The sequence below is a fragment of the Vipera ursinii genome (genome assembly GCF_947247035.1).
Source record: "Vipera ursinii genome assembly, chromosome: 2".
Taxonomy (NCBI): Eukaryota; Metazoa; Chordata; class Lepidosauria; order Squamata; family Viperidae; genus Vipera; species Vipera ursinii.
This window is the reverse complement of record NC_139513.1, coordinates 34,266,039-34,285,728: the sequence shown is the minus strand read 5'-3', so window position 1 is coordinate 34,285,728 and position 19,690 is coordinate 34,266,039.

Below are 19,690 nucleotides of genomic sequence, written 5' to 3'. Positions count from 1 at the left end.
TTCTCTTGTAAACTTTCCGGAATTCTTCTGGAAGAAAGAACAGCCCGGAAAATATATTTCCTGCAATAAAACTACTGTAAAAACACCAGCAAGAGAAATAAATAAATCCTCAAGCACTGTGAGAATAGACTAGAGAAACAGGTGTCTTTTTCTCAAAGAAAGCTTCTGAGAAATCGCCAGAAAGGTTTTTGCATTGCTTTAACGTAAATACGAACCAACTAAATTTAACCCAAGAAGGAAATGAATGTTTGGGTGGTCCAGTTGTGGTAACTATCAGCGGTGAAGAACAATGTTATTGTGGATGGCCTTTTGCTTCAAAATGGTATCTCAGGACTTTCCCCCACCTCCTCAGTATGACCTCTTTTTATTTTGATCTTTCATTAGGAACATCTGTAATTTTTTCAACTCATGTTAATACTATTTGAGCAAGCTTGTAGCTGGATGATGTTCAAATCCCTTCTAGGTTTATAGGTGAACAAAATGTTTCCTGTGTTAAAGGAAAGGAAGGAGGAAAAAGTCACCCTATGTTATTGGATGTGAGAATAACAGTTTACTACCTTTTTTTAAAAAAATGAATCTTTATTTACATTTTGTGTTAAAAACACACCATACACCAACAAAGACAAAAAAAAAACATTTACAATATACAAAAAATGAAGAAATCAAAAAATTGAAAACCATTTCAAAAATTTCACATTATATCTACTTCTAAACTAACAATTATATTCCACTCATTAAGGCTCTTATAACTATTCAACTCCAAAGCTTATTCATTAACAAAGTCTATATCACTTCATTTTTGACCAACCTCCAAGCCACCATCATTTCTTTAATCTTTTATCCATCCAAATATACCATTTATTCCATGATAGAAATGCTGGTGTCTCTTCTTTACCCTTCAACTTCTTGGTCAATGTGTCTGCTTCTGCACAATGTAGTATTCTCCTAATTATAACTTCATCCGGCAGGGTATGGGCTATTAAGTGCTATGGTATGTTGTATAAGGAGGACCAATGAAGAAAATAAGAGAAGAAGGAAGTAGCAATTGCCCATAACAACAACTCTGTTACTCCATTCATGGTAACTTTAATTGTGTTTTAAATGCTTCTTTTTTAAACTCTTAGTTTTTTTATTATTGCTTTTTACTGTATATCATCCATAGTCAGAATTCCATGAGATGGATGGATGGATGGATAGATAGATAGATAGATAGATAGATAGATAGATAGATAGATAGATAGACAGACAGACAGACATGTTCAGAAATATCACAAACTTTTCAGAAGTACAAAAGCATCTTGTTAAAAAGCATTGCCCAGTGCAGACTACCCAGTGAGAAATTAGCATGATTACTGTACTTCTCGGAAAAAAATGAAAATGAAAGAGAAAGGGAAAATGGGGGCTAAAAGTGGAAAGGATATATTGAGGGGAGGCATGGTTAGTCAGACCTGGAATCATTAATTTCACTTAAGTGAGGATAAACTACATTTTGTTGAGTTCTCAGTGGTACCAACTTAGATGATTTATACAGATATATTTATTAATGATTTTAAGTGGCTTCTTAAATCATGGTGGGGGATGCTTTAGCTGTAAAATAGAATGCAACCTACATGGATGTCAAACCCCATTTCCTCTACTGCAGACAAGGAAATCATAGAAGAAAAGTGGTAACCATCATTGGCAGCTTGTGTCATGATGCTGGGACATTGCTGACATGACCTACTTTACCCATTCCCCTTGGATGCTTCGGCCAAGAAGGGATCTGGCTGAGGTATGAATGTGTAGACTTGTCAGAATCTGGAAAGCAAGAGGCAGCACTTCAGCAAACTGCCAGCTTAAAAGACCCAGGCATGAGAATCTGGAAAGGAAGAAAGTTGAGGTGGGGGTTGGCATTTTGGTTTATTCCAACCTTTGTTTATTCAAAGTCCATTAAGAGTGGTGAGAGTTGCTGGTTCAAAAGGCTTAAGAAGAAGCCAAGAGTTGGCTGGGTGCTCTCCAGAAGGCTAGGAGGGGAAACAAGTTTTCAAGAGAATCATTAATTATTTAGTGACTCAGTTATAAAGCATCCACGAAGCCAAACCCAAGGCAGAGGAGAAGAGATTCCTAGATACAAGGCTTTAAATGCAGGCTAAGAGGAAGGTATATCATGGACAAAAGCTGTGTTGCTGTAGGGTGGGAATAAATAAATAAATAAACAAACAAACAAACAATTAAACAAATAAACAAATAAATATCTGGAGTTTGGGATTATTATTATTATTTTTTTGAAAGCCTACATCAAATCAAATTTTAAGCAAATTTCTTAGTCAGAAAAGGCGATACAGTTAATCTTTGACTTAACAATAGTTCATTTAGAGACCATTTGAAGTTACAATGGCACTGAAAAAAGTGACTTATGACCACGTATCACACTTACAATCGTTGTAGCATCCCCATGGACATGTGATCAAAATTCAGATGCTTGACAATTGACACATATTATGATAGTTGCAGTGTCCTACCTAGGGTCGGGATCTGCAACCTTGACAACTTTAAGACTTGTGGACTTCAGCTCCCAGAATTCCTCAGCCAACATAGCTATGCTGGCTGAGGAATTCTGGGAGCTGAAGTCCACAAGTCTTAAAATTGTCAAGGTTGCAGACCCCTGTCCTAGGGTTATGTTTATTTATTTATTTATTTTATTTATTTTAATTCCATTTATATCCCGCCCTTCTCCGAAGACTCAGGGTGGCTTACAAGCTTAGCAGTAGCCTTCATTCTATGTATATGCCTGCTTATTAGGGCTTTCATACACCCCCCAAGTGGCATTATTACAAAGTCAGCTTAATGGGGAAGCCAGATTCATTTAACAAGCATGCTACTAACTTAACAACTGCAGCGATTCATTTAACACCCATGGGAGGAAGATGGTAAAGATGGGGCAAAACTCACTTAACAACAGTCACACTCAGCAACAGAAATTTTGGGCTCAATTGTGGTCATAAGGCTCCTGATTTTTTTGAAAAAGAAGAAGATGGTACAATTGTTCCTTGGAATAAATATGCAAAAAGCCACGAGAAACTCTATAGAGAAACTGAGATAGCAATCAATGATAAACTCTACAGCTTGGATATTTAAAAAGAGAAATGCTGACATGTAGCCAGCAAGTGATTCAAAGGGGGATGGGAGGATCAGGTTTTATGTTTAAAAGTAGAGCAATGAAGTAAAGAGTTAGCAGAAGAGGCATAAGGAAAAGCAATTATGCTCCCTTAAGAAGCCAAATCCAACATGAGTAGAGAAAGAAACTTATAGGCATTGCAAAGTTATATCTAAGGCTTAAGTGAAGAAACAAAGTTAGAATTAATTACTAAACTACTTATAAGTAAATATATAAGGTACATTTCTAAAAAGTATAGAAAGATAAGAGTACACATGTAATAAATCAGAATTCACAGTCTGGTTTGTGTAAGGATTGAGTTAATTTTTTAGGTATATGCATAGAATGAAGCACTGTTTTGTAATAAAATACATATGTCTAGCCTGAATGCCACCATTCCTTAAAAAGGACCTAGGACAAATTGATAATAGCAGTGAAACTCTAACAGGAGACTCAGACTGATAAAGAGATTAATGGAGATTGGGCGCTAGCCATAAACTAGGTAACAATAAAAGCAAATTCAGGCTACATTTATTAATTCGTACATTGATTCATTGATTCGTTCAATTTGTATAGCCACTCAGTTAGCATGAGACTCAGGGCAGCATCCATGATTAATGAATACATGAAATAAAACCAAATAATAAAAACATGTCAAAAGCCAAAAGAAATGCCAAATGCATGAAGTGTCACGGGAAACATTTCATCCAACAGGTCATACCATGCCTGGACCCAATTCCTGAGGTAAAAAAAATATATCCACAAGTCTTTAATACTTTTCAGAAGTATGGCAGGTTGAGACCGGTACTATCTTGGGGAAAGTGACGTTTCACAGGATGGGGCCATGGCAACAGAGAAAGCTGATGTCCTGAGTCCTGGAAAATGCTACTGCATTAGGGGTGGATGAAACCAGAGGATTCTAGTCCTGTCAAATCTTACTGGTTTGGCAGAAATAGTTGAATGCTTAAAGCTAGGCAGTCCTGCAAATAGCCTGGGCTTGCACCATAAAAGGTTTTAGAGATAAGCGGTGCTTTTTTTGTAAAAGAAAAAGGTGCCGGAACTCACACATGTCATGCAACCCACCTTGCCTACCTTTCAAGGTTCCATCCAAAAAAGGTGCCGGAACTCCGTTCTGAGCGTTCTATGAGAACAAAAGCCCTGGAGATAAGGAATTGTGCCCAGATGCAATTTGATAATTAGTGAAGTTCCCAAAGTAGAGGTATACTGGGCATACTGAGATACATCCATTGCTTTTATTGGTTTTTGTTTCGATTGTTCAATTAGCTTTGAATAACTGTTATGAGCTGTGCAGAGTTGTAGTGTTAAGAGATCTAATATATAAAATAAATAATAAATAAATAACCCAAGCCACTGCATTCTGGACCAAGAGCAGCCCCACATGAAGCACATTGCAGTGATCAAGACACAAACTTTCTGGAGCATAAGAAGACATAGAAAGGCCACCTTGATCCAGGAGCACACACATTTGTACAATGGTCACCACCTGCTCTGAGCAGAAGATACAAGTCTAAGAAAATCCTCAAACTGTACTCCACTTTTATATGGGAATGTGCTATCCTATCCAGAACCAAAGCTGAAAAATGTTGAGAACCAAAGAATCCCACAATGCTCTGCAAATCAGTCTTCAGAGAGTGGAATTTGAGACTCTTCTCCCCCATCTATGCCTCTTTAGCATCCAGACAACACCAAGACAGAACGTTGATGGCATCATTTGGGGGCCCTGTGATAAGATACACAATTGATTATCATCCCATCCAACAGATAACCTTACCAAAGTGCGTCATGGAATCTTGAGGCATCTCACAAAACTATGTTAAGGTGAGCTTGTGAGAGATAGAAAAAAAAAACAACCTTACAACCAGCAGGAGTAGTACTGTGCCTAAACAGACTTGAAACAATAATAACTATAGAGACAAGCTGCAGTAGTCAGAAGAAGCCTGCAGAAGAAGGACTATAACTAAATTCCCAGCTGAGAATATCAGAAGCTGGTTTGGGTTGTCACAGTGGAAGGCAAACAGAGGACACTAAGAGCAGTGGGATAAAGATGGGCATAAAGAAGATTTGAGGAGCAGCTTAAGTGGAATAGCATTGGAGGAAAAGATTCATAGGGACTAACCCTCTAAGAAAAGCTCTGAAGTTGGTGATAATAAGATGGTCAGCATAAGGGAAGAGGACAGAGAGGAGAGGAGAGAAGAGAAAGAGAACCTATAAAAACCTTATAACAAAAAGTAAGGTTCTACATTTAGGCAGGAAAAATCAAATGCACAGGTATAGTATAGGTGGTACCTTGCTCAATAGTAGTAACTGTGAGAGAGATCTTGTAGTCCTAGCAGACAATCACTTCAATATGAGCCAGCAGTGTGCTGCAGCTGCCAAGAAAGCCAACACAGTGCTAGGCTGCATTAACAGAGGGGTAGAATCAAGATCAAGTGAAGTACTAATACCACTTTACAATGTTTTGGTAAGGCCACACCTGGAATACTGCATCCAGTTTTGGTCACCACGATGAAAAAAAGATGTCGAGACTCTAGAAAGAGTACAGAGAAGAGCAACAAAGATGATTGGGGGACTGGAGGCTAAAACATATAGGGAACAGTTGCTGAAATTGGGTATGTCTAGTTTAATGAAGAGAAGGACGAGGGGTGACATGATAGCAGTGTTCCAATATCTCAGGGGCTTCAAGAAAGAAGAGGGAGTCAAGCTATTCTCCAAAGCGCCTGAAGGCAGGACAAGAAGCAACGGATGGAAACTAATCAAGGAAAGAAGCAACCTAGAACTAAGGATAAACCTCCTGACAGTTAGAACAATTAACTAGTGGAACAACCTGCCTCCAGAAGCTGTGAATGCTCCAACATTGGAAGTTTTTAAGAAGAGACTGGACAGCCATTTGCCTGAAATGGTATAAGGTTTCCTGCCTGAGCAGGGGGTTGGAATAGATGACCTCCAAGGTCCCTTCCAACTTATTATTATTATTATTACTGGGGAGAAGCATGATCACACTCCTGGGAGGCATGTGCTGGCAACTTTACACCAGAGGACACTGTGAGAAGACAGGTTGAGGATGGTTGAGGTTGTGGTTGAGGATGGGCGTGGATGAATTTTGGGAAGTTACATCGGTTAAAGAGCAGAGATTAAGTGAGGGTATCTTCCCCGCCGTCTTGAAGGAGGCGGTGGTGAGGCCTCTCCTCAAGAAGCCTGTCCTGGACCCGGCTGTATTGAACAACTTTCGTCCTGTCTCCAACCTTCGCTTTCTTGCAAAGGTTGTTGAGAGTGTGGTGGCGCATCAGCTCCCTTTGGTCCTGGATGAAGCGGATTATCTAGACCCGTACCAATCGGGTTTCAGGCCCGGGCACAGCACGGAGACGGCATTGGTCGCGCTGGTGAATGATCTCTGGAGGGCTCGGGACAGGGGGCATTCCTCTGTCCTAGTCCTATTAGACCTCTCGGCGGCTTTCGATACCATCGACCATGGTATCTTGCTGCGGCGTCTCAGGGGATTGGGAGTGGGAGGCACAGTTTTACAGTGGTTCTCCTCCTATCTCTTGGGACGTTCGCAGTCGGTGTTGGCAGGGGGGCAGAGGTCGACCGCGAGGTCTCTCATTTGTGGAGTTCCTCAGGGGTCGGTCCTCTCGCCTCTCCTGTTCAACATCTACATGAAGCCGCTGGGTGAGATCATTCGTGGCTTTGGAGTTGGGTATCATCAGTACGCTGATGATACCCAACTTTTCTTTTCGACCCCAAACCACCCCAGTGATGCCCTCAACGTGATGTCCCGTTGCCTGGAGGCGGTTCGGGTCTGGATGGGGAGGAACAGACTCCAGCTCAACCCCGACAAGACTGAGTGGCTTTGCATACCTTCGTCCCGGGTTTATTCGGACATTCCACCTCTAGTTATGGGGGGTGAACTATTACCCCCCGTAGATAGGGCTCGCAACTTGGGGGTCCTCCTAGATTCACGGCTCACTTTGGAAGACCATATAGGAGCCGTGACTAGGGGGGCCTTCGCACAGGTTCGCCTGGTGCGTCAGTTGCGGCCCTATCTTAGCCGGGACGATTTATGCACGGTCACTCATGCGCTCGTGTCCTCTCGTCTGGACTACTGCAACGCTCTCTACATGGGGCTGCCCTTGAGGACTACTCGGAAGCTCCAACTGGTACAGAATGCAGCCGCGAGAGTGGTGTTGGGAGTCTCCCGATACTCCCACGTTACGCCTCTGCTCCGTGAGCTGCATTGGTTGCCAGTTGTCTTCCGGGTGAGATTCAAGGTACTGGTAACGGTATTTAAAGCACTCCATGGCATGGGGCCGGAGTACCTCAGGGAACATCTGCTGCCGGCATCAAGCTCCCTGCGCCCTGTGCGTTCCCACAGAGAGGGCCTCCTCAGGGTGCCACCGATCAGAGAATGTCGATTGGTGGCCCCCAGGGGGAGATCCTTCTCTGTGGGCGCTCCGGAGCTGTGGAATCAGCTACCGGTTGAGCTCCGGATGGCGCCCGATCTTCGCTCCTTTCGTCGCGATCTTAAGACATTTCTGTTTGTACAAGCCGGCCTAGCCTGAGGGGGAGTGTTGGGGTTATTTTATTTTTTGTTTTTTAACTTTTCTGGGGGTTTTTAGTGTTGTATTTATATTGTTTTTAACTAGGGCAATTTGTTTAATCTTTTTTTAATGTTTGTATTCACTATTTTATTCTGCCCTGTGAACCGCCCTGAGTCCTCAGGGAGAAGGGCGGTATATAAATGTTATTAAATTAAATTAAATTAAATTAAATTAAATTAAGTGAATTGGCTTCAGAATTCAAACTGCAGCAGGAGAATAAGAAACTGAAGTTGTAATCCTGAGGAAAAGCCATGTTTGCATTCTGAACTTTCGGCTGAAGAAATGAAATGAAAACATTCAGAAAAGCTTGGAAAAATAGGAGCTGGTGAGAAACAAAATGAGAGACTTTGGAAAGGAGGTCCAGTGCTGACAGGGAATTTAGACATTTGGAGGCATATATAAGCCTCCCTAAAACAGAAATATGTAAAGGAACTCATATCTAAGACCAAGCTGGGAGAAAAAGCAGGAATTTGAGTAGCCAAGCTAAACTCAAAGTAATTAGGCCAGTTGTTAAAATAACAAAAAAGCTGAAGGGAGAGTTAGGAAAAATGCCTTAGGGGAAACAGATTTTTAACAGGTAAGAGATTAGAGTTACCTAACAAAAATAAGGAAAGCAAAGTTAGAATAAAGTTAAAGAGTGATAAAATAAAGTAAAAAGAAAGCTCTTTAACAGACTCTGGGTAATAAAGCAGATTAAGTTTTTTGGAAAACAGATTGAGAGAGGTGAGAGTTAATTATAACCGAGGAGGGAAATGGAACACAAACACAAATTAATTATAGCCTTGCGGGTGAGATTTAAGAATTTAAGTGTATATGGATAATAAGAGGATATGGAACACTTGAGATGTCAAGAAATTCATTACAAATAAGTTAAGATTTGAAAATTAGTGGCTCAAAATTCTTAAAAAAAATAAGGTGTGATTAGAAGTGAAAGAGGGTAAACACGGATGGCAAAGATAGTTACAGGAGTAAAAGAAAATTGTATGCAAAGATGGGAATGATAAAAGTCCTAGAAGGCAAAGTTATGTTGGAGAAACAAAACATAAAGAAGAAATGGTAAAAATATTCAGAACTGTACAAAAAAAAATCCCTAAACCAATGAGTTGTGCAAAGATTCCATCCTCAGGTATTCTGGAAAGTGAAGTTAAATGGTCACTAGAAATATTGCTAACAACAATATACCAGGAGGTATAAAAAGACCAGTTTTCCAAAATGTAACAAGATGCTGCTACTAAATTTGTGATTTGTAAGCAGGTTTTGAAAACAAAGCAAGGACTGCAAATTTATTCTAATATCAAACAAGGGCAGTGTTAAAAGTAGTTGTTCAATCTACTGAACAATTGTACTTCTTTCTCAGACTAGTAAGACTACTCAAGATTCTGAAATACAGATTTCAGCAAAACTTGGAATAAGAATTGCAAAACGTATAGGATGGATTCAGAAAAGACAGGATTCTTAGGGTCATATTAGTAACATCTGATGAGTAATGGAGAAGTTAGGGGAGTTGCAGAAAGTTAAACTCAATTAAAAATACATTCAAGAAGGAAATGGAACAATAAATGGTTCAAAACTGGGAAAGGAGCACATGAAGCTAGTATATTGTCACCTGATCTATTTAATATTATTGCAGAATATATCATGAGAAATGTTGCACTACGAGAAGTACAAATTAGAATGGCAACTGTAGAGAGAAACATTGGCAATTTCAGATATTCTGATTAAATCACTTTGATAACCAAAGCAAAAACAAAACCTACGGAATTTTTTGTTGGAGGTAATAGAAGAAAGTGTAAAAACTGGCTTGCTTGATCAAACAAAAATAACAAGCAAGAAACTAAGATTGTGTCAACTTGCAATGCCAAGCCAACACAAATAGGTGGAAAAGAAGTTGAGCAATAACAGTGACAGTAACTATCTAAGCCAAAAATCTGCAGCCATGAAATAAAGAAATATCTGTTGCTTGAGAGAAAGTCTATGATACATCTAGAGAAAATATGAAAGTGCAAATATATCACACTGATAATAAAATATGTATTAACAGAGCTATTTATTAATATTTTTAAAAAATCAAGAATAAAAGATAAACAAGCAAGAAGAAAAAGATTTGAAGAAAAGAAAAAGTAAAGAGAATAGAAAATAGAAAAAGAGAATAGAAAAAAGAGAATAAAGAATAGAAAACCTTTGACTTTCTTTGGTACAGATATAGATAAAAAAATACATCAAATTCTTACCACAAAGTTAACAATAAACATTATTTCTAAAATCCCACAAGATTTTATTCATCAAATCCCAAAATCAAAGTTTTATTTCTTTCAGTTTCTTGCAACAATTCCAAAATGGTTTCAAAGTTTCAGACAAAATTGGTCAAAGTATTTTCTTTAAACAAATCTGTCAATTTCACCTCCCCAATTCCATCAGCTTCACTATCCAGTCTTTCATTGTAGATATTTGTAAGTCCTTCCACCTTTTAAAAACTTTTTCCAACTGTAATTGTAAAAAAGTTGGACCAGAAAGACTGAATGAAGACACATGGATGCCTCTGGACAGCAGTGTTAGAAAAAAATAGTTGAAAATATCTTGGACTGAAAGAAAAAGAAATCATTCAGTATTAGATGAAATAACCTGGACGATTCACTGGAGATACTAAAAATAAACACACAGCTTAAATACTTTGGACACATAATGAGAAAGCAAGAGTCATTGGAAGAGGCTCTGATGCTTGGAAAAAAAATCAAAGGCAATCGACAAAAAGAGGTGAGAAGAATACAGAGTGGGGAGATAAATCAAGATTTCAAGGAATAATTTACTTACAGATACTTGATACTGTATCTCTGAAGTCGCAAAGACTCAGAAGTGACCAAGTGACTGAGAAGTAATCACTATATTCAGTTATATGTAATGAAACTCAGTTCTGGGTAAGCATGCCTTGGCTCACATTGTGACTAACTATAAGTACAATTTGTCAAAAGCATAAAAGAAGCACTAGACAAAGCTTCAAGATACCGCTTGGGTCAAGCAAATAATGGATGCCAAATCCACACTTGGAATACTGCATCCAGTTTTGGTCACCACAATATAAAAAAGATGTTGAGACTCTAGAAAGAGTGCAGAGAAGAGCAACAAAGATGATTAGGGGACTGGAGGTTAAAATATATAAGGAACAGTTGCTGGAATTCCGTATGTCTAGTTTAATGAAGAAAAGGACCAGGGGTGTCATGATAGCAGTGTTCCAATATCTCAGGGGTTGCACAAAGAAGAGGGAATCAAGCTATTCTCCAAAGCACCTGAAGGCAGGACAAGAAGCAATGAATGGAAACTAACCAAAGGGAGAAGCAACCTAGAACTAAGGAGAAATTTCCTGACAGTCAGAACAATTAATCAGTGGAACAACCTACCTCCAGAAGTTGTGAATGCTCCAACACTGAAAGTTTTTAAGAAGAGACTGGACAGCCATTTCTCTGAAATGTTATAGGGTTTTCTGCCTGAGCAGGGGGTTGGACTAGATGACCTCCAAGGTCCCTTCCAACTTCTTGTTGTTGTTGTTGTTGTTGTTGTTGTTGTTGTTGTTATTATTATTATTATTATTATTATTATTATTATTATTATTATTATTGCTGTTGTTGTTGCTGCTGCTGCTGCTACTGTTGTTATTATCCTGTGAAAAAGCTTTTTACAGGTCTAAGCTCATTATCCATTTATGGTGTAACAGATTCTTCCCTTGTACCAATGGAAACTTCTAGTTTTAAGCCAGGATGATTCATTCATTTCATTTCATTTCATTTCATTTCATTCATTCATTCATTCATTTACCACACAGCATTCAATGTCAGGAAAATCTACACAAGTTAGATATGATGTAGTGCTGACAGCCTAAATTGCTAGTTCATTCTGTTCATTGCTTGTGCATCTATCCTTGCAGCAAATTAGCACTGCTACCAATCAGGTAGCAGTGCTTGGGTTTCTGGCTCATCCAAGTTTCCTCCACTGGTCTCACCTTGCCTCTTGTTGCAAGGCCTCGTATCCAGCCAAGTCCAGCACCAGCTTCCACTCCACACACACACACGCACACACACACACACACACACACAAAAGCAGCTGGGTTTTCCCCCCCACCAAAGTGGTACCGATTATGTACTCGCAATATTGCATACACTGCTGGGTGGGCAGGAGCTGGGGAGTGAGTGATGGGAGCCCGTTTCATAGAACTGGGCTTGAACTGGTTTCTGGCTGGTAGTTCCAGTGTCATTAAGCTTCTGTGTTGCCGCGCAGAGGATGATGAGATATGTTTTCAGAAAAGAGGCAAAAAAATGTATCCTGATTACACTGTAAGTTCATTCATCCTGTTGGATCAATGGCATATCAAAAGTTGGCTTATGAATTGATCCTTTCCTCCCTAAAGATGAAAATCTTCCCTCAAGGTGATGCAGCAAGGGAGTTTTCTGCATGTACCGTATATCCTGCTTGCAGAACATGATGTACAGCAGAAAGACACAGAAGACCGTTCCAAATTGAGAATGCAAACTTTCATGATTCAAGAAGTTATCCAATGCTAAAACTTGTAGAAATGGCATTGGGGATTTGGTTTTATCTGAAATCAGCTCAAAGTCCTGCCCAATTCCTTCAAAGTTACTTTTCTCCAAGGCTTATGCTCCATTTTTTTTTGATGGGACTCTATCTTTTGTGGGCATCCAGAGGAGTTTAACTGACTGACTGATTGATTTATTAGATTTTAATTCCATCTTTATTACTTTACAAGCAAACATACCTAATACTCCTTCCTCCTCTAATTTTCCCCACAACAACAGCAACCCTGTGAGGAGGATTGAGTTGAGAGAAAGTGACTTGCCCAAGATCATCCAGCTGTCTGTCATTTCTAAGGCTGGACTACTGTAGAACTCAGTCTCCCAGTTTCTAGGCCATCAATGTAACCAGTATATGAAACTGTTGCTTTTATCAGATAAAAATACATGCTTCCTTCTTTTGCACATTCACGTGATCTCACAGTTCAGATGCAATAGGATGCAGCTTGAATTGTTATGGCGTAATGCTGCTTCCATTATTCTGACCACTTTATGACCCCCATAGTTTCAGTGCCACCAATACTTGCTATTGAATCCTAATTCTTTTCCCTCCAAATCCTGCAACCCATCCATGTTTTTTAGCAGTAGTATTTGGTTTAGATGGACATTTTTGTGTTTTAGCAAAACAGTTGTAATCTGGTGATATTAGGACTAGTATATCTGTACTGCAAAAATCCAGAAGCCTACTGTCCATTCTAATGGATTCTAATTCTGCTGGATTCCTGATATTTCTCTTAAGCAGGAATAAGGTCTTGTTCCTAAAACCCAGATTGCAGGCAAAGAAAAAAAGGTGATGACATTAAACAAATAGGTAAAGGTAAAGGTTCCCCCGCACATGCGTGCTAGTCGTTTCCGACTCTAGGGGCCGGTGCTCATCTCCGTTTCAAAGCTGAAGAGCCAGCGCTTGTCCGAGGACGTCTCCGTGGTCATGTGGCTGGCATGACTAGATGCCAAAGGCACACGGAACGCTGTTACCTTCCCACCGTAGTGGTCCCTATTTTTCTACTTGCATTTTTACGTGTTTTCTACTTGCATTTTTCAAACTGCTAGGTTGGCAGAAGCTGGGACGAGTAACAGGCACTCACTCTGTTACACAGCACTCAGCATTCGACCCGCCAAACTGCCAACCTTCTGATCGACAAGCTCAGCGTCCTAACCCACTGAGCCACCGCGTCCCTATTAAACAAATAGATGCTACATTATCCTAGGCTAATCTGGTTGAGGGAGAGAGATTTGTAAATGAGTGATGTGCCTTACAGAGTGATGACCCTTACAGAAGGTTATGCAATCATTAAACAGAAAACAATTATATATTTCAAAGATAAATATATTCTATTTCTCATTCCTTTGACTTTTGGGTCCTACGGATTTTTATTCAAAAGAATTATTCACATGAAATGAGCAGAGCTATATTATTACTATTATTAGAACATTATTATTACTATATTATTACTAGATCACAATTTCCTGTATAGATTGCTATTGGCTGTTTTAGTATGTTCCATTGTTTTCTTATGGCTTCATGTTATTCTCTTTGTGTCTTTTGTTATGATACATACAGGTAGTCCTCAACTTGTGACTGGTTGCTTAGTGACTGTTCAAAGTTATGACTGACCTCCCCAGGGCGACATGACCCAGATTCAAAGTTCTAAACAGCTGCCTCCTCCTGCAGTCACATGATCGAACTTTGGATGCCCAAATTTACAGCTGTTTGCAGTATCCCAGCATTGTGTCCCGTGACCATGATTTATGATGCATTTTGCTGGAAAACACCTGTTGAAAGAAGAATCTTCATCAGGGTCCAGTCCAAGCTGGGAATAATCAAAATGGAGACTGCTTTAGAAAGAAGGTTGTAGTTTATTGAAGAGGAGAGCCAGACAGAAAGATGGCTCTGGGAAAGCTGACCACATATAGCTGGGAGTTGTTTCTAGCTGGAAGGCTCCAATCTTCCTGAATGGATTATTGAATTTGCATTTCTCAAAGCTAGCCTCTGCCTGGGGGCTAGGGCTGATTTCTGGGGCCGGTTTCTGTCTTTTTAAGATCTTCTCCATTATTCCTTTGGGAAAATATATTCTGTCTTGTTAATATTTCTCAAAATATTTCTTTCTCTGGATTCTTCTTACACACCCATTGAGGAACATGGATTCACTTATCAACCTCTTAACAACTGCAGTGATTCACCTAACAATCACTGCAAAAAATTGTCACAGGATTGGGCCTGGTGACTTGGTGACCTACTTAATAACTGGCACAAGTTACGACTATAACTCCAGCAGCCATAAGTCAAGGACTACCTGTATATACATACACACAACTAGAGATCTCTGTGGTTGGCATCTGTACCTGAAAGCCTGATTTTTCATTTTGGAATGAAATGCTCTAGCATTTTGTTTTGTTTAATCTCCCAGGAAAATGTTTTTTTTCCTTTATGGATGGATTTATTATTGTGGGCTTCATTGTTGACCTGTCACTGTGTAATATCAGTCAAACGAGCCTTTCATCTGCTTGAGAACCTCAAGGTAAGGAAAGAAGCAATTCTTTTTTGCCTGTTTCTAAAAGAACATGTTTGGTTCTGCCTTTGGTCATCTTTTGTTGACATCTCATTTACATCTGAAGGGAATTGCCCTTGAGATAGTTCTAATCCTATTACAGGTTGCTTTTTTTAAAAAAAACTACTCTCATTAGGATGAGCAAAACTTTCTTTGGAACGGAAATAGTTATTTTTTGGAAGAACTCATGGGTCTAAATTCAGCTCACAATTAGTTACTTTATGGCTTCTGACACAGATATCTGCAACAAATCAAAATATATGCATGGTGATGTCATGATGCAATCCTGCCCTTATATGTTTGCACCCTGACTTATGGTGCAAGTATGTAAGTCATGATATCATAAGATCATTATGTATATGTTCTCACTTGCCCCCATTGTTCCTAATGGATATTCATGCTTCTGATCACCTTTTTTTTACTCAAGAAAGTTTCTTTTACTGACTTGATAGCACATTATCAATCAAGCCCTTCCTACAGTTTGAAAGAATAGCACGGTTACGAATCTTTGCCCAGCACATTATGTTCCCAATTTGTATTATCCTATCCACAAGCAATCAAACGAAAACCCTACAAATGTATTTGCCATAATGTGATTAGCTCTATACTTAATTAGGTCCCTTAATCAGGTTCTTATACTGTGGTAGGACTAAGCAGGCTTTTTGTCAATGAACATTTGGGAAGGGAACTACTATATGTAGGAGGGGTGGGTAAGAAAAGAGAGTTCAGAAATATGATTGGACAGTCCACTGAATGAGGTCAGCTGAAGTCCTAGTGATTGTATGGAACAACTTTTTATACTTCTTTAGTTTCAACCATTGTGCATGATTGTGTTGGTTTATGATCCAAAGTTAGGCAATTTTGCAAAATGGCTTATTTCAGTACTCAATTTATATATGGTGATGCAAATCCAGCCAACAACAAAATACCTTTGAGAGTGACAAAAATAAGTTAATGAATACAAAAAGCATAAAAATATACAGAAAAATGAATTTAATTAAGCAAAAGGTTAAATTAACGAATTCTAATTCAGCTGTTTCACAGTGAATTGATCTTGAGTTGCTGAATAGAAAGGAACAGCAAAGGAGTTATAGCAAAACTTTTGTTAGTTGCTATTTGTTTAGGAATTTTGGCCTTCCTTGTCTTAGGCCAGTGCTTCTCCAGCTTGGCAAATTTAAGATATGTGGACTTCAGCCCCCATGGCTGGCTGGGGAATTCTGGGAGCTGAAGCCCACACATCTTAAAGTTGCCAGGTGTCATTAGCTATAAAGATCGTGCATGTCTTACCACACATTAATAGAATTGGAAGAATTGTTCTGACCATGATGTCTGTTAATTGTGTCCCATTAGTTGCCTTTTTTCACAATCCCAACACCCTCCTATTATTTACATCTCCACCCTTGTACAGTTTAAGTTAACCACTGGATGACTGTGAAGTACATTCATTGAGCTAAAAAGCTTTCAGAGACAAGATGCGTTTATAGCAGACACAGTCATAGTGTAGTTGAGAGGGTGAATTATCACATCACATGATGGATGTCACTCCATGTTGAACAAAGAAAAAGAGTTACAGCTTTTTCTCTGTTTTATCCATTAGTTGCTGGCAACTTCTGCCAAACCAGCCTTTTCCATTCTCTAGAAAAAAGAAAAAGTAATGTGTAACTAGATATCAAAAGCAGTACTCTGGAGATTAAAACTCCCCTAGCAAAAAGGCAAATTTATCTTGCAGTTTTAAATAAAGCAGTCATCAAATACTATTTCTTGTAAATGGTTTGAATGCCAAGAGTAAACTTGATCTGTCAGTCATATATCACGAAATACAATATGGCAGAAGGCTTCACTTTGTTGGATGGGATTGTTACCTATTACAGTTCAGCAACAGTGAAAAGCCACATCTTCTTCACAAATGATTAGTCTTGGATTGTAATTATCAAAACTGTATTTTACAAGATTTGCATGCTATATATTGCAATTGGGGGGGGATATAATGGCTCAGTAGTTGAAGATGTTTAGCTTGTCAGCTGGAAAGCTGACAGCCCATGTCCAAGACCTGAGTCCCCGTGATGATGTGAGCTCCCATTACTTGTCCCAGCTCCTGACCACCTAGCGGTTCGAAAGCATGGAAGGCCAGAATGTGAGTAGATAAATATCTACCACTGCGGTGGGAAGGTACAGTGTTCTGTACAGTCATACTGGCCACCTGACCACAGAAGCATCTTCAGACAAGGCTGGATCCCTTGAGTAGTGAATGGAGATGAACACTTCCCACTAGAGTCAGACATGATTAGACAGAAGAAAACATTTACCTTTATATACTACAATAGAGAGCCGGGTTGGTGTAGTGGTTAAGGCATCAGGCTAGAAACCAGGAGACCATGAGTTCTAGTCTCACCTTGGGCACAAAGGGAGCTGGGTGACAATGGGCCAGTCATTTCATCTTGGCCCTAGGAAGAAAGCAATACCAAACCACTTCTGACAAAAGGTTGCCAAGAAAACTGCAATAAAATGCGCATGGTTGAACAAGTTATGTATTGCAATACATCTCATGTTCTGATATTACCAGAACTGTTACACATAACAGTTGCTGGCATTGTAGGCAATAAAAATACAGTGAAAAATGCAAATGTTTCTTTAGCAAGAACATGGAGTAATTCACAGAATTCTAGTTCAGTCCTTAACACTTAAAAGTAGTATGGCTTGATTTTTCTGAAGATAAAATGGGATGATGCCCTGAGAGTCTCGAAAAAAAATGCATGGTAATAATATAACAAATAAAAATGCAATTATCCTCAGGATAATTCTAGAAATATGTGTATGCTGTATAATTATATGCTGTAACGACTGCAGTGATTCACTTAACAACAGTGGTAAGAAAAGTTATTAAATAGGGCAAAGCTCATTTAACAACTTGTCTGGCTTAACAACAGAAATTTGGAGGTCAGTTGTGATTGTAAGTCAAGCACTGCCTGTATCTGGAGGTAAAGTCCAAGCTAAAATGTTGTGCATGAATATTCAAAGCCTCCCAAATAGCCAAAAAAAAATGAGATTTATTCTGTAAAGATAGATACGTGAGAAGATCCTGAAACTGATCTTTAGAGAGCAGCTAATCCTGTCTTGTACGCTGGAGGCATCAGACCTAAATCACCTAGCAACCACTTTACCAATAAGATTAGATTTTCACCAAGTCTTATTAAATGGAGTTTTTGAAAGGCAAAGAGTGGGGCTAGGTGACAGGAAAGCTAGCAGTAGAATACATGCAATTTTTCTCCAAATTCATTAGGACAAGCATTCCTTTCTTTTTCCACCTAGTCATCTGTTAATGAAATGGGAAAGTGGCTACCCATTTTCCTAAGAAAGTAGGGATGTATATAAGTTCTCAGTCTGTAATATTTTGCAAACAGCTATCTTCTTTCTGAGTCCCTGAGAGTCTATTACACTCATTGATGATTCTCAATTCCTCTGGGCTGCTTGCCTTACCTCACGGGTGTCAAACTCAACACGTCACTTGATGTGTCATGATGTATCATGACTTTTTTCACATTGCTGGAGCTGGGGTGGGCGCGGCCTCCACATGAGACAATTGGCCTGCAGGCCAGCAGTTTGACACACCCGTGCCTTACCTTGAACACTGGCGAGTGGTGAGACAATCCAGTGGCATATGTCATAGCAACCCAACTTTAGCCTTCCAATGTCTGCAGATTTGTCCCCTGACAAATACTGCAAGAGAAGGTACTTCTCATCTTTCTTTTGTAGTTTGACTATTTTTTTCAGAAAAAATAGTTTATTTAAAGAAGATTAAAATACAAAACACCAAAATATTAAAAAAAGAATTAACAAAAAAATGTCTTTAAAAACCCCTAACACATATACACCTAACGTCCTCCCTAGTTGAACGCTGATTAGTATAGCCTATCCTATCCTATCCTATTCTATTCTATTCTATTCTGTTCTGTTCTGTTCTGTTCTGTTCTGTTCTGTTCTATTCAGAAAGTGACTTATTCAATGTTTCATCAAATAATTTTCATTGTGCTCTATTAGGATCTTTTGATGTTCCAGTTACAAAAATGAAGGCCCATGCAGTCAATGTAAGGATTGGTGGAAAGGAAAAATAGGGATGGATTAAGAAAATTCTAGGACTGCATTCAATGGTGGGATTCAGCTGGTTTGCACCAGTTCGGCAGAACCAGGAGTGATTGTTGAGTTCAGTGAACTGGCTGAATCCCACCACTGGATGGCAGCCACTGAAGCCCTAGCTCTTCTTTGCAAGGCCCAGAACAGCCCTCCAGAAGTGCGTGGATGCTGCTTCTGGAAGTCCATTCTGGGCCTCAGAGGAAGTGACATCCATGCAGAGAACTGCTTGTTCACATATCTGAATCCCACCAGTGACCATATTGTCCATGACTTTCTGGGCCTGAACCAGAAGCTGGAGAGCAGAGTCAGAAAGACTTGTCAACAAGTCTACTACACTGCAGTAGTCCAGGTTGACACACCACCCAAACAAGGACTAACTGGTTAGCCATCTCCACTGTATAACACAAACAAAGTCTTTTGATACACAGCAGGTGAAAATTAGATTAAAGTTGATTAACAGCTTTAAATATTTTTTTCCTAAATAACATCTCCCAAATCTCACACCACTGGAGATGTTGACAGCTGATTGCCCTAAACAGTAAAAGAAATAAGAAGAGGAAAGAAAGGATGATTCAGATGAAAGACAATAATCGGTTTCACTGTCAGATTGCTCTTACTGTTAGGATTGTTTTCCCTAGAATTCTATCAGTCCTGCCTTTCCACACTCTGGAACAGAAT